This window comes from Ochotona princeps, chromosome 20 (assembly GCF_030435755.1).
Source record: "Ochotona princeps isolate mOchPri1 chromosome 20, mOchPri1.hap1, whole genome shotgun sequence".
Taxonomy (NCBI): Eukaryota; Metazoa; Chordata; class Mammalia; order Lagomorpha; family Ochotonidae; genus Ochotona; species Ochotona princeps.
Window position 1 is genome coordinate 7014732 of NC_080851.1, and position 15433 is coordinate 7030164.

Genomic DNA, 15433 nt, shown 5'->3' on the forward strand with positions numbered 1-15433 from the left:
AAGTAGTATTAGAGTACGAGTGTGGCTGGTACATTTGAATGAGGTAGTTTTAGGGATTATAGTCAAGACTGAGATGTCAAATGTATTATTCAAGCTGAGAGAAGAAAGACTAAATTTAGAAGATTTTCAAAATAAATACCATGTGGAGTAACTTTGTTCTTAGGAAGGAGAATGTTTAGTGAGATGAGCAGGCAGGGGATGGGGGTGGAGTGTGGAGGCTGAAGCCCATAAACTTTGATAATTGGAAGCTAAAACAAAGTTACCCACAAATGACTAGAAACTATCCTAATGACACATTGACCCCAAGGGTGAAGCTCTAGGGAGTGGGGGGTCATCAGTATGCAAAGGAGAGTGTGTGTTTACACTGATGTCAGATTAAAGATGCTGGATGGATGCTTTGCAAGGTCAACAGGAAATTTGTGTTCAGTGAACTGCTCTCTGGTTCTCTTTAAGGCCTTGCTTGGAAACTGTCTCACTTAACAGAAGCACTAAATGAAATGCTTCCTTCTTAAGCTAGAGCCAATCAGAAATTATTGAGCAAGTTTTCCATTTTCTTATTTTCTGGGAAAGCCAATTTGTGTGGCTCTTTGGTGGTATTCTTATTACTGACACTACTTCTCAGCTTGCAAGCCAGTGGGTTTCTGCCACAAAGCTTTAGTTAGTTTATTAACTCTGGAATTGGCAAAATCACCAGTCTGTTTGTGGGACCACGATTATAAAGGGGGGCATTACCAGTTGTGAGTGGTAGGGGCATGTGGAAATTCATAATTCAGTAAGAGATTAACAGGAATATTTCTGTTTCTGCTGGTTAATTTCCATAACCACAAGTATTAGGAAGTGGTGACTGATGACAACTCTAAGATCTGAACAACTAGCTGAATTTTACTTAAAAAGCAAACATAAGCTGCAGCCTCTGCTTTTGTTTTCTTTATTTTATTTTGTTTTTTGGGGGGTCAAATTTATTGGTAGTTGGTTTAAGAGGGAAAAAAAGAGTCTGAATTTGAAAGAACTTTTATTTAATGCTTTTTCCTAGCTTATTTTAAAAGTGTGGTACAATACACATAACCCAGTTTTTTCTGCCATGAACATTGTTAAACATATAGATGAATGACCTCAGGGACAGCCTCAGTGTTGTGCAACCGTCACTGTCGGCTAGCAACAGAACTGCTGTTGAATGCTGGTCTGGGAGGAGAGCCATGACCAAAGGCAAAGTCAGTGACAGCATGAGCAGTAAGATGTGAAAATGCAGTTCAGCCATGTTTCAACTGATTTCATTGAAAACATACATCATCTGGCCTTGTGCCTGATGTCCCTGCAAAACTTCCCTTTCCAAAATGTTGCTGTTTGTTTAATTACACAGCGTTGGGTGCTGACTTAGCCATTGACTGATGAAGAGATAAAGTCCTGGTTTTCACTCTGGGGCCTGAAGGATGGTTTTTGCAGCTTTGCAATGGTGTGCGAGCCCTTCCTCCTACAACTTCAGGCCTTCCCAATCCTCAGGAGATAGAAAATGCTGAATCCCAAAGCTCCCTGGCAGGAGCTTTCATTCTCCATATCCCGCATGTTCAGAGAAGGGAGGAGGAGATGAGAGAAGAACAATCTGACAAAGCTCAGTATCTGTGAGAAGGCCTAGCAGGGACTCTGTTTGCTGTCCTTACATGGGAGGATTTGACCTTGGTTCTGGGTTGCAGGGTACAGCTGGTTTGAAGAGTGGCCAGAATTGACGAGAGCATGTATTTTTCCCCAAATAATTGTCTTATTGCAAGAATTGGTTCTGTAATAGTTTTGAACATAAGTGATGCTGGTGAAATTAATAGATAGTCTCTACCAACATTGTAATAAATGTAAGTAGAAGAGAACAGACAATATCCCTGGGAGTACTTCTGAAACCTTCATGTGTGAGCATGTGTGTGTGTGTGTGTGTGTATGTGTGCATATTGTAAATTAGTGTCTATGTTAGAATACTTACTTTTTTTAAATCAAGAATCATTAAGAAAAAAAATTAGAATCCACTGCAGTCAGAACTATTTACTTCACATTATTGTCAGCATCTGCTTTCCTCAGGATATTTGGCAATAGTTGTATGTAAATAAAGCTTATTTATACATTTTTTTCATCTTCTATTATCAAATAATTCTTGTTGGCTCAAGTTAATCGAACACCACTTAGTATGTGAGAACAGGAATCACTTCTATAAACCACACATACTCATCATTTGCTAATATTGCTCTAGAGCATTAAATTTGTTGATTTTTGCTATAATTCCTTGGGGTCTCAAACATCATCAACCTTGTTGTTTTCTCTCCCTTTCTCCTGCCTCCATACTACTGCCAGGATATTAAAAATAGCTAGTTTTTTTTCTTTTGCTATTTTACCTGGTTAATTTTCTGTTCTCACATAACCTAGTTACAACAGAGACTGAGATTTCTGTTTTCGCTATCAAGAAACTATCTTACAGGAAATTGAGTTTCTCTGATTCATAAAACTAAAACCAGCTGGTATGTGGCCTACCAAGATTCCACTCACACATCTGACTTTATAAGCCACAACCTTAACCACTATGGTTTACCACTTGTCACTGTATTAAGTACATGTATTTCATAAACAAAGATTTAGGTTCTAGACCTGGGTCTTCAGTAATACCTGCCTGAAACTGATGGTAATAACATGATCATGACTCTTTGTTGATTATTCCTTTCCAGGAAATAGTTGCCTGTTCCTCCATCATTGGTGAGGTGGAAAGCTAGTTCGCTGTCTGAAACTAGCTCAGCTTGTTGTTCATTCCTCGTATGAAAAGGAATGATACCTGCTGAACATCAAATAGCGGTTATTAAACAAGTTGGCGTAGATTTCCTCTTGGTGGTTATCTATCTATTGGCGCCATGCGAATGAATGTGCCATTCTTTAAATGGACAACAGGAATGGATTATTGAGTGTCACTTTTCAGAAATTTTGCAGTCTCATAAAATATAAAGAATTAGAGTCAAAATAATTTACTATCTGCCTTGGATGGCTGAATCCCATTGAACAACTATGTGTTATTTGTATCATTTGCAGACGGGGCCTTAGGACTTCTTGTTTCTGGTTATTCCACACCTCCATCTGGCAATAGCTCATGGGTGTGCATGAGGTCTGTGCCTGAAGCACTCTGCCTGCTCTTTGTGCCCCCAGCTGAGAATGCAGTGCCAATGCAGCCCTTCACTGACTGATGGAGACTTAGGTGTGAATACCCCAGCTTCCTCAGACGGGGGTTGGATGGGAGAATTTGGAAACATAGATTGATTCAGAGTTCTTTGTCAGAGTATGTTCTAGTCACCCTATAAGGCAGGTGGTGATGGTGACTGTAAAAGCTATATATACTGTACGTATATATATACAGGAGGCAAAGGTCTACTGGCTCAAGTGGTTGGGTTCCTGCCACCCACTTGGAGAACCTGTGTGGAAGTCCTGGCTCCTAGCTGCAGCCTGGCCCATTTCAGGCTGTTTTGGGAATTCTGGGGAGTTAAACTGTGGATGGCTCTCTCTTTGTCTCGCTGTCTTTATCTCTCAAAAATTAAACAAACAAAAAATCTGGTGGTCGTGTGACTTGCTTTTTCCATTGGGGAATGAGCAAACATGTCCCATTTAGAGGATTGAGGAGTGATTACCTATTGGAGCTTCTTTTCCTGTGGGTTTTATTTGGAATGAGAGACTGCTTCTTCGAAGAGTGCAAGTTGGCCTGTGGGAGGGTGAGCAATGACTTGGAAATATGCTTTTCCAGCCCAAACTGCCAGACCACCTACCTGTGTGTCTGACCACTGCAAACCCACTGGACCTAGCAGAGTCATTAGCTGGATGGAGAGATCAGCTGTGCTAGCCCAGACAGGGAGAACTTCCCGCATGACTCCATGTGAGGTACCATGTATGCTTGTTTGGAAGCTTGGTGAGTGGTGCATTATGCAACAAAAACCCACCAATATGTTTGCCTAACAACTTCCTGCCATTGCCTTCCTTCCTTCCTTCCTTGAATCTCTTGTTTTGCTCCAGGAGTTCTCTGAACCTCCAAATATATACTTCCTTCAGCTCTTGCTCCTGAACTTAGTTCTTGGAGGATCCGAAATGAACCCTCTTCTAGTGGAGATTTTGCACACTGCAGTCGTTTTTTGTGTAGCAATCCTCTTGGGGCCATGAGTTGGAGAAGGAGAAACAGAGCCAAAACAAAGATAGTATCCATTGGAGCGACTCTCTTTGACCAGCTTTGGAAGCTCCAGGACTGGTGTGTTTTCTCCGCAGTCACACACTCTCCCAGTTGTTGTCCATCAGCCTGGTACATGTGCCCCAGGTTCTTCCTTTATGAACCATGAGGTCGGGGGAAATTTGTTCTCCTAGATATGCATTCAAGGGCAGATTTAACCAGACTCTTTGCAATGAATGCAGAAACTATTTCCGTGAAAGCTTATTTTGACTCCCTTTTTCTTTAATTGATGTACAGTTGATGTGATTTGAATGAAAAAGAGTCGATAAGCTTAGCAATGGTTTTATGAATCAAAGAAACCCAAGTTCCCGTGTATCTCTCTTAGCAGTAAAGACAGAAAATGTAGGCTCCTTTGTTACTAGATCATCACGGAGCAGAAAATTCACGAGGTAAAGCTACAAAGACATGCTAGTTGTTTTTGATGTGTGGCAGAGGATAGGAGTGAGTGCAGGCAGGTTTAGGATACGGAGAGATGAGAGAAGAAAGATAAATTTATAGAATGCATAGATTTGGAAATGCTCAGCTTTTATAAAGGCAAGTAAAATTTTAAATGTGATTAAGTGGCTTAAAATTTTCTGGATATTTCTTTTTTATACATTCCATTCCATTTACTTTTAAAAGGATAAAGAAGATGGAAAAATTTATTTATGAAGGAACTAGTCATATTTTACTTAGCTCATTTACATATTTTGCAAAAATAAAATAGATTTGTCATAAAAAAATCATAGGACTAAGGGTATCTAAGAATTTATACAGTTCAACCCTCCATCTTTGGCCAAGAGTAACTTTAAAGTATGTGAGTGGATGAAAAGCTACACCACTTACAGGTGAACAGCAACTCACAGACCTGTTCTAATGGAACCAGCGTTAGCAAAATCTGCTGTGTCATCCAGCTGAGCCATCATGATTTACGACACTGAACTTTCTGTGTAACAATGCAAGCTGTAAGGTACACAGCAGAAATCACTAATGGCAACCCAGCCAACATCACAGCAGCAGGACCCAGGGTCTGTCTTCTGCAAGACGACGTGCTGTACCTACGACTTGGTTATAACCAAGACATTGGGACCCAGGGTCTACACACAGTTATGTTATAAACACCATGAAGAACAACTTCCATTTCTTAACAATTATAAACATGTTATTTATATACCTATATGTGGACTTGTATCATTTTAATCGATTTATACACTTTAAAAGCAGCTTGAGTTATACAAACATACAGATAATGGCTCGTTTTTTTTTTTTTTTTTTAAGTCAGACACTCAGTAGTCTGTTTTTTCCCTCTCCCAGCACCAACGTCCTCCTCATGAGGAACCCATGGTCCTCAGACCAACAGAGGCCCCTGACCCCCGGTGCTGCTGAAGCGTCACCGCCAGAAGCTCCCTGTTCTCAGAAATGAGTGGAAAGGTGTTTTCAGCGCCTACATAGGCAGCCGTGGTTGTTTGGGATTTTCAGGAAACACAAGTGCTTTGCTTTCTGGTGTGGGAAATTGTTCATGGCAGACTTCAGGAAAGCATTTCTGAAACTGCTTCAGTGTTTTCCTCTTCTCTTTGTTGAAGATGTTGGCATCTGATAAGACTTCAGCAAGATGCCTGTGGCTTCTGAGAGCCATATGTTCTTTGGTATTCAACTTCTTCTGGACTAATTTGATGACAAAATGATGGGACAGATAAAGTGGTGTTCATATCAGCTCCTGTGTATTTTATCTGCATTCTTTGTAGATGAGCCCCACACTCCTCTAGAGAGGTCTGCAAAGCCAAGGGGACCTTCAGAATCTCCTGGTCATTGTTACCAACCTAGCAACTCGTCCAAGTCCACTTGGTCCTTGGAACACAAGGTACAATAGGATGATGTCTGCGCCATCCGTCCTCATGCCCAGACCGTCACACTGGGATGGCGTCTCCATGTTGAGGCAGATCCTAGTTATCACCCTCAACACCAGCTCCTGTTCCCAGGAGGCAGCAGATCCGAAAGGCTTCAACTGCCATTTGCTGTCTCTGCAGCAGGCCTAATATGTTGACAAAACATCAAGAAGATGAAATGTGAGCAAAGGCTCTTTCAAGTGATCATAGTAATCCGCAATAGTTTTAAATATATCCTTTTCAAATCCCAGGTACATGGGCTGTTTCCTATCTGAACAGTTGGGCCAATTTGCCAGACACTTCTTAGCTGACAGTACTCAATGAGGAAGTTCTTTTGACTTGTCATTGCGGACTACCACTCCCTGCTTGCTGACGCTGTGTACGTTATGGTTGATGAACTTCTTGTTGACAAGCTTGATGTCTAAAACGTCTTCCAAGGAATCGAGAACAAGGGTTTTCTGCAAATAGGGCAATGTTATAGACTTCCAAATCTCTTCCACATTGGCTTCTGCCAGCTACCTGTGGTGGACAAGTAGGCAAGCCAAGCAATTCTCCAATAGCAACGCTGTGATGTTTGTACCACATCTTAGAATTTATCACATGCGGCCTCATTGGGATATTCTCTTGTGAAGTGCCCAGTGGAGGGTCATTACACTCTGAGAATTTAATAACATCCTTTTGGTATGGGGGCTTTTGGGGATATGGTTTCAGAGGTGAGGAAGGAGGAAATCAGCTTGGTGGCCTGTTATGGTCCTGGCCCCCACCATGTGATGTTCTGTGAGCCCACATGCAGATGGGGTCTCGGCCAAGCCAACACCAATAATGAATGCTTCTTTTCATTAACTCTGCACATTGGGATTGTAGGAGTCTACTAGCGTAACTGTTAAAATAATTACCACCGTGCATCAAAGAGCACCGTGTTGAAGTGCCTCTAGGACCAATTGTGCTCGTGCACCTCACGAAAAGCACATTTGCCCAAAGTGCACACCTGTACTCGTGATTGTGTATTCTACCAATGTCTTTCTCTAGGGAACTTTTGCACTTGCTTGACATCCGACTGGGAACTATTAATATTGCTTTGGCTTCCCACTGTAGCCTTTGACATTGCTTCATTGTAAGAGTGGTTGTTATTTATTATCATTCAAGGTGGCAAGATAGAACTATATCTCCAAGCAGAATCACACACGTTTTTCTCTGTCATTGCAAGGAATAGTTGCTTTTCTTTTCCAGCTCCTGCTGCACAAAGTGCATTTTCTTTATCAGATAGTTTCAAACTACATAGCTTTTTAAAATTAAAAGGTAATATACATTCATTATAGGCAATTTTGTAGTAAAGGTATAAAGGCACTAAAATAAAAATTGTATGTAATTCAAATACTTAAGGGCAATCTAACATTGGGCATATGTCCTTCAAGAATTTTTACATTTGAGCAAAATTCACATTAATTTTTAAATACTTTTTTCTTATCTTAAAAAATAGGATCCATTTTAAACTAAAAGTAGACCCTAACTACTTGGCATAGCTTCTGGAGATTTCCATATTCTGCTTAGGGTATGTTGTATCTTCTTGAATGGATGTTCCAGGGTTGTTCTGCTCAACCTCTGGTGTTCAAAATTTATGCCATTTCCAGATGTTCATGATGACATCACACATAGTGCTGGCATTTTTTGTAACTGAATCTTTCTGCACAGCTGTTATTGTCTTCATCTAAATCTCCAGAAATAAGATTAAGTGAAAAGTACAATATTGAAACTTTTGATATATTTTCTTCTCAAAGAGATCATATCTATTTTTTTCCAAGAATGTATTTTTATGTTTCTGTTGCTCTAGACAATGTGAATTTTATATTAAATTGTCAATTAGTCTAATTCCAAGCTACTAAGTAGAATACAAGTCTATCTGTCTAAGACAACACTAAGGAACACATGAAGCCACATGTTCATCCTCACATTGTACTTCACAACAGGTAGCTGGTATTCAACAGAGGTGTGAGTCCTTGGCTCACGAACACTCGCTCACCCTTGCCTCTTACAACCGTCCCTGCCCCAGCACCCACATCTTGTGGCTTTGAGAAGAGCATTGGATGCCTCAGGGTCTGCTGAACCCCAGTCATATTTTTATAGAGTCCATCTTGTAATTCATTTTACCATTGCCATGCCAGTTAGAATGACAGTGACATTGTTGCTTTGGCCTGTTCTGTTGCATACCACTGAGTTTTAAAGATTTACTTAGGACATTCAAAAGCAAAACTCAGTTTGTGAGATGCAAAGCTTAATCCATGACAGCTTGAGTTTTCTTTGAACCTAAGGAAACTTACTTTGCACATGGATGACTGTGGGATAGAACACATATGAAAATGTACTTGTTTTGAGGGCCAGGTATCAAACCCCAGGCAGTGGGGTTGGTTAATTTCTGCACTTTCATATCACTGTGGAGTTCAACAGAGTCTGAATCTCTCGACTTGAAAATCTGGATACTGGGCAGGGAAAGCATGCCATGGCTCAGTTAGGCCCAGGTGCTCTCAGGGGAACACGACTGCTCCTAGACCTGCGTGTGTGTAGGAGCAAGTTCCAAAAGCATGTAGAGGTGGATTTCTAGATGCTTCTGTGTCCACCAGTAGCACACAGTGTGTGCACCTCTGGAGACAGGCTCCATGGCAGGCACTTGTGTGTAAAAGTCATATGTCTGTTCTCTTCTCCTTGACAGTAAGAGACAGTTTTGTTCTATTTTTGTGTCTCCTCAAATAAAATAGGTAGCAGAGAATATTTTTGGCATTCCGATTTGCTTCAGGCTCTGTTCTGAATGACCATGAAGCCGTCTTGCAACAATCTAAAATTATAGGTCCTGCTTTACATCCGTCAAAGATCTGCTGATAGCTTGGCAGGCAGATGTATTCTCATCGCAAGAAGTTTCTCCCGCTGCTCTCACGTGTCCTGCTGTGCCAAGAACACGGGACTGGGACTCAGGAACCTTTATTAGGTCGGCTTACTGGAAGTCTCAGTCATGGAGATTGTGCACAGGAGGTTGACTGGGAGGTAGTCTGGGGTCTGGTCCCCCTGGGATGAGGGTCTAAGGAGAAGGCGCACGATGATCTTGTTTGCTTGGAGGCTTCAGTAGACCCTGGTGGGTTCTCTGGAAGTAGCAGTGCCTTTCAGAATTATTCAATCCAGTCCTGGAACGTTGACTCCCTTAGGCCTAGGTCACACGCTGCAGAGGGCGCAACTCTGAGCTGGCAGCCACAGAACTGACGGCAACTGGGCGATGAGAGCCTTGCTTACAACGGGCTGGATGGGGAATTGGGTCTTTGGTTGGTCCCCACGCAGCTGCACCAAAGACTAAAGTTTCCATTTTTTTGTATCACATGAGCCTTTGAGGCTTTGGGCCAATCCCCTGATTTCTGTGAGTCTTGGCCTCATTTAGAAAAAAATATAGAAAATGAACAAAAGCAAATCTACCAATCAACCTCATTTAACCTCATTTAATCAGGCACGTAGTAAGCACTGTTTAGGACACTTTCCTGTATACCATGTTGCTTGCTTCTCCCTGTAACTATGAGGTGTCTGTCTCCAGCCAGCTTTGTTGATGAGCAAACCCAGCCTCAGAGAGCTCGGAGTAGCTTGGTTGGATTTACATGGAAGGAACACACAGATGTTCCTTGACTTCCTGATTTTTCAGCTTTTTAAGGTGATCTACCTGCAAATCTGAGGTTTGGTCTTCTCTTGGACTCGTGGGAATGTGCTGTGATCCTTGTTTGGGGTGTGCTGGACAGTGGCAGCTGCAATGCTCAGTCACTCCACAGCTCCAGGTAGGAGTCGCTGACACTCGGCCGTGAGCTGTGTGCTGAGCTGTGATGCCTGGAAGTCTCGAGGTGTTTAGCGCATCTCAGGGCATTTTCAACCTATGATGGATTTGCTGGGTCCTGGCCCCATTCTGACATAAGAATCCTTTGGTAAAAGGCAGTCTTGGGAGTTAAGTCCATATTTTGGATGGTTTATTAGAGCTTTCTTTCAGTCGCAGAAGTAGTATTCATACTACTAATTATACTGCTAATACTAGCAATGGCAAACAGAATCTAACTCCTAACTAGTCTCCTGACTCCCAAGATAACATCCAGCAAGGTTTGAACTTCATGGGCTTTGATTTTCAGGAGCAGTGTTGAAAAGGCAAGGAAACTATGGAAGAGAACCAATCTGTGATTTGTCCATCATTTTGGAAAAAAAAAAAAAAGAGGTGTGACTCCACATGGAAAGCCTCCGGTCTTAATAGCACATAAGGTGCTTTATGGGACACACTAATCAACGGGCACGAAGTGGTTCTGATCACACACATGGTCATAGTCTTATCTAACGTCACTGTGAATGATTCATATTCATGAATCTTAATGTAAACTCAACAGTGCATTTAAATTTCAGTTGAAACAGGGTGTGCAGGAGCCCACATTTAAACTCATCTCAAAGCTGCCTTGCTAGAAAATTACAGGTTTGGATCAATTTTTCAAAAAATTTCTTAGTTTTGGAAAATGATTGGGTGTTGCTACTTGAATACTTTATTTGACCAAAGGTCTTGCTCTGTTAAGCAGTAAGTCTAAAATTCTGGGTTTTCCCATGTTTATTTCCCCCCTCTGGCTTCAATTAGCAAATTCCAGATTCTCCAGTCTGGAGCTGAGTAAAGGTCAACGGATTCCCACATCTCCAGTTTGTGTACTTTCTATCTCCGCTTGACTTAGATTAAAAAGTCAAGCTCTCCTGGCAAGAGAAGTGATCTGAAGAGGAATGCCAGTATTTTGGTGATGGTTAAAGTGAATCTGAAAATTCTGGCTGTGCAGTTGTGGAGAAATTGAATGAGTCCAAAATGTTTGGTTAGTTTGCTTAATCACAGTTTTACTGCTTGGCTGCTAGGGTGGTATGAACACATGTCAATTAGGCCTGTGTTTCTTGTCATTCTATGAACCACAGTGGATGTAAATGACTTACTCGTTTAATTACGTTCTGGATCTATGGGGCTGGCTAACGTTTCAGGCATTAATTAGCATAAAATATGAAATTGTAAACCAACACACACACACATTCCCAGCTTAAGGCAGTTTTGATTGTGTTTACAGTAAAAAAAAGAAAATCTTGAATGTGTTTTTGTTTTCCGCTTCAGTTTCCTAGGCTGTCTTGATCTTTTGACTCATAATTGTTGAGCAGATGAAAGGGCTGCCTTGTGTAAACGCAGGCCACAGGAAATCCAATCCTTTTAAAAATGAAATCATATTTTTACTTTCTAAAGTACAACAGTCAAGATATATATAAATCAATAATTTACATTAGGAATGGATGTGATAACTTATGCATTGCTCATATGTGTGCAGTAGCCAGAATCCCACATTTTGTTTGAGAAACAAAACATTATTCCTCTTGTAATATAAAAACGGCAGTTCTCATCCTTGGCACCAGGACCCTGTTGGACCAAATGGGTCTCTGTTGTTGGGGTTGTCCTATGTCCTATAGGAGGATAAACATTGACCTCTATCCCCAGATGCCCATAACACAACCAGGCTGGGGCTAGATGCCCCAGTATGGCAGCCAACCATGTGCCCAGACCTTGTGTGCCATCTCAGGGCAGGAGAGGGAAACAACCCATGGTGGACAGCCAGTGCACCCATGGTGTTCCCAGGCCTCAGGATTAAATACAATGCTAAGAAGTAAAGGTAGAATTTATCTGTGAAGGACTAATGGTTTGCTATGAAGGCTTTTCACTAAAATGGGACTGTGCGATGTATCTTTACTTCTTTCTGGTCAATAGTGGTCAGAGAAAATACCTCCTCCTGATTTTTTCACTTGTATGATTCAGTGACATAATTAGAGGAACAGGGGATCAAAGTCCTTTTTCTCTTCAAGTCCACATAATTTCATGGCATAATGGTTTTTTTAAATTTTATTTTTTATTGCAAAATCAGATATACAGAGGAGGAAAATAATTTTTTAAATTATGGCTAAATTAACTGAAGTGTAACTTGTGTAATTCTCATATTGACTTCATCTCAAAAAGGAAAATAGCATTTAGATTTAGAGCAAAACAGCTTGTCATTAGCTTTGGGAAAACTCTAGATGTGCTATTTGTGCCAAAGACATTGGGAATAAAATTAGGACTTTTTTCTCTAAAGCTGTGTTGGAGAATAATATTTTCACCCTTCTGTCCCAGGATTTTTTTATTTATAGATTGTGAATGACAACCATTCTTTATGTGCATGAAGTTGTTTTCTATTGTTTTTGTTTTTGATAAGGTTAGCATATTTTTATTTCTCTAGCATTAAATAAAAATAGATTCAAACTATATTAGGATTTACAGTGTTTGGCTTTCCAATTAGACTTTTATGCATGCACAAATGTGTGTACTCCTTGGTTCTCAGAAGGATACCGATTTACCTTAGTTTTGATGTCCATTCACAAACACCCACCTCACTATGACTTCTGCCTAAAGCACTTCTGTGGCCCATTGAAAGGAAACGCTTTTTCATGATGTGCTAAAATTTAACTCAGGAAGATGCATATTTGTATCAATATGTGTTAGAAGCCAGGGGATCCAAAGTTCAGTATCTGCTCACCTGCCACTCATGTGTCAGCTTCGGGTTCAGTTGTGAGTGTAAAGGGTTGCTTTTGGGGACCTTCCCCTGCTCCCTTGCCCATGGCGTTCCCTCCAGGCCACCCACTTGCTTGTGTGGTTGCCTGCCCAGGGCTCCCTGTGGGGCTGCCTGCACAGCATCTCAACCACCTTGATGAGATCCCTGGGAAGAACGTCCCAATGTGCAGTTCTTTCCTTCCAGCCGCCTGCAGGTTCCGCTTTTCAAGGTAAGCTAGTGTTCAAATTTTTCAGAGTTTCAAGGAAGTGAAAATACACGTGGTGGAATCCCTGTATTCCACTTGGGTCCTTTGTTTGCCCATTTTCCATCATCCCCAGCTGCCATTGCCAGTGCCTCGTATGCTCTCCCACATTTGAAAAATTACAATCTAGAAATATTAACATCCTGTTTTCCTCTCCCTGTTACACAAAGCGAGATATGCTGTATGTGATGTACAACACATTGATTTTCTCACTTAGGAATTTTTCTGGGATTGTTTTCCATATTAGAGCATGGGGAGCTTGCTTGTTTTTATTACGGCCATAAATATTACTCAATTATGTGACTGCACAGTAGCATATCTGTTATTTTTGGTATATTTTAATTTTTAATTGACACATAATAATTGTACCCTCTGGGATGCAGTGTGACATTTCAATACATGCCTACAATATGTAATGATCAGATCAGGTTAATTGGTATATCCATCATTCCAAACATTTATAATTTGATTGTGTTGGGAGTATTCAAATCCTCTCCATTAGCTGTTTTGAAATATGCATTTTCTTCAAACACCGTTGCCTGTTGTGCTATCAGATGTTTAAATTTATGCCTCCTGACTGCACCCTGACGCGGTTAACCCTTCCCTCTCCACCGTCCCATCTCTTCCTCCCTTCACAGCTTCAGTGGCCACTGCTCCACTCTTAGTGGCCAACATGTTTAACTTCCACATATTAGTGAGGCCATGTGCTATTTGTTTTGTGGTGCATTTTGTCTTATGGTACATGACTTATTTCACTTAAAATTATGTTTCCCAGTTCCACCTATGTTGCTGCAAATGACATAGTTTCATTTGTGTTGTATGTGTGTTGCTGAATAAAAACCTCATGAGGACGTTTTCTTATGCATTCCTGTTGATTGATGCCTGTGTTGAACTCATATATGGGCTACTGTGAACAGTAATGGAGTAAACACAGCAATGCGAGTATTGCTGATAGAGTGATTCCATTTTTTTAAAAATATATGTAGTAGTGAGATCACTGGATAATATGGGCAGTTCTATTTATAGACTTTTGAGGAAGTGCCCCACTGTTTTCTGTCGTAACTATAAATAATTCATATTTCTACCAAACAATATATGAGATTTCTCCTTTCTCTACATCCTATTTTTTATCTTTTTGCAAATAGCTCTTCTTGCTGGTGTAAAATGATAACCCATTTTTTTTGGACAAGCAATGTTACTTACTTTGTTTTGTTTTAAGAGCTCAGAGACAGAAGTCTGTTATCCACTGCCCCACTGCTCAGATGCTTACAGGTCTCCCATGTGGGTCCCGGGGACTTCAGTATTTGAGTCATGATTTGCTGCCTTCTGGTTGAGTGTTTCAGGACGCTCCATCAGAAGCAGGGGAGCGAGGTCTTGCGCCATGCATTCTTATGTGGGATGCAGATATTCCAAGTGGTGACTTAACCCCGTGCCAAATACCTGACCCTGAAAGTGTTTTTGATTGCATTTCCCTCATGATTAGTGATGTCCAGCATTTTTATATATACTTGTGGAAGATGTATGTACCATGTGTTGAGAAATATCTATTCAAATATGTAACAAATCATTTATTTATCTGTATCTCTGTGAATGAACATCTTGGTTGGCTCAAAAACCAAAAGATCAAAAATGAAATAACTTTTTTTTAGCTTGCAAAGCAGGATTTATTTAGGAAAAGAGGGAAAAAGAGCTCCTGCCATAGTGGTAGGAGGCGGTTTCAAGGAAGGAAAAGCCCGAGGAGATTGGAAAGAGAAAGATCTGCCATAGTGACAGGAGGGGGACCCAAGGAAGGGAAAAAAAAGGAAACGGTGAAATGGTGTCCTTTATACATCATCTCAGGGCTGCAAACATACATGAGAAACCCCTAGAAGTAACCTTGCATGATTAAGGGGCATATGTTGTCATTTTAATAGGTATGAAATATTATCTTCCTTGAGAATGAACTTAATTGTAACATATGAGAGTACTAATATTTCCCACAGTTCAGTCCATTTAAATGGAGTGTTAGTGTAATTTAGAATTGTGACAATACAATAAGTAAAAATCAAGTGGTTTTATTTTATGGTTCTGTCTTTATGAATGAGATTTGAATGGATCTTGTGCATTCTCAATAAGTATGCCCTTCGGGCTCTCATCATTTCTGGCCACGTGAAGACATAAGGGGCCAATTCAGAAGGGCTTCCCTCTAAACCCTCCTGCCTACAGGATTCTCCAGGAAACAATAACTGAATGTCAGACTGTTTGAATGACACAGCCCAAATGCAGTCAACCCAGGTTTCTTTATTTCTCTTAGAGTGAGATATTTATCAGAATTTACCTATGGACTGAATTGCCTTCCTATTAATTGATATATTCTAAAACAACCAGGTTTATGAAATCATTTTCCTTTATTCATGATACTAAATGCATTCTCTCTAACTCTCTCTTTCTCTCTCTCTTTGCTGTCAGTTTCTTTGAATTAAGACTA

The 15433-nt window shown here is 40.7% G+C and overlaps 1 pseudogene; it reads right to left on the reverse strand.

Annotated features, from left to right (window-relative positions):
* Positions 1-5476: 5476 nt before the first annotated feature.
* On the reverse strand, positions 5477-6828 carry LOC101516169 (DEP domain-containing protein 1B-like; annotated as a pseudogene).
* Positions 6829-15433: the final 8605 nt, after the last annotated feature.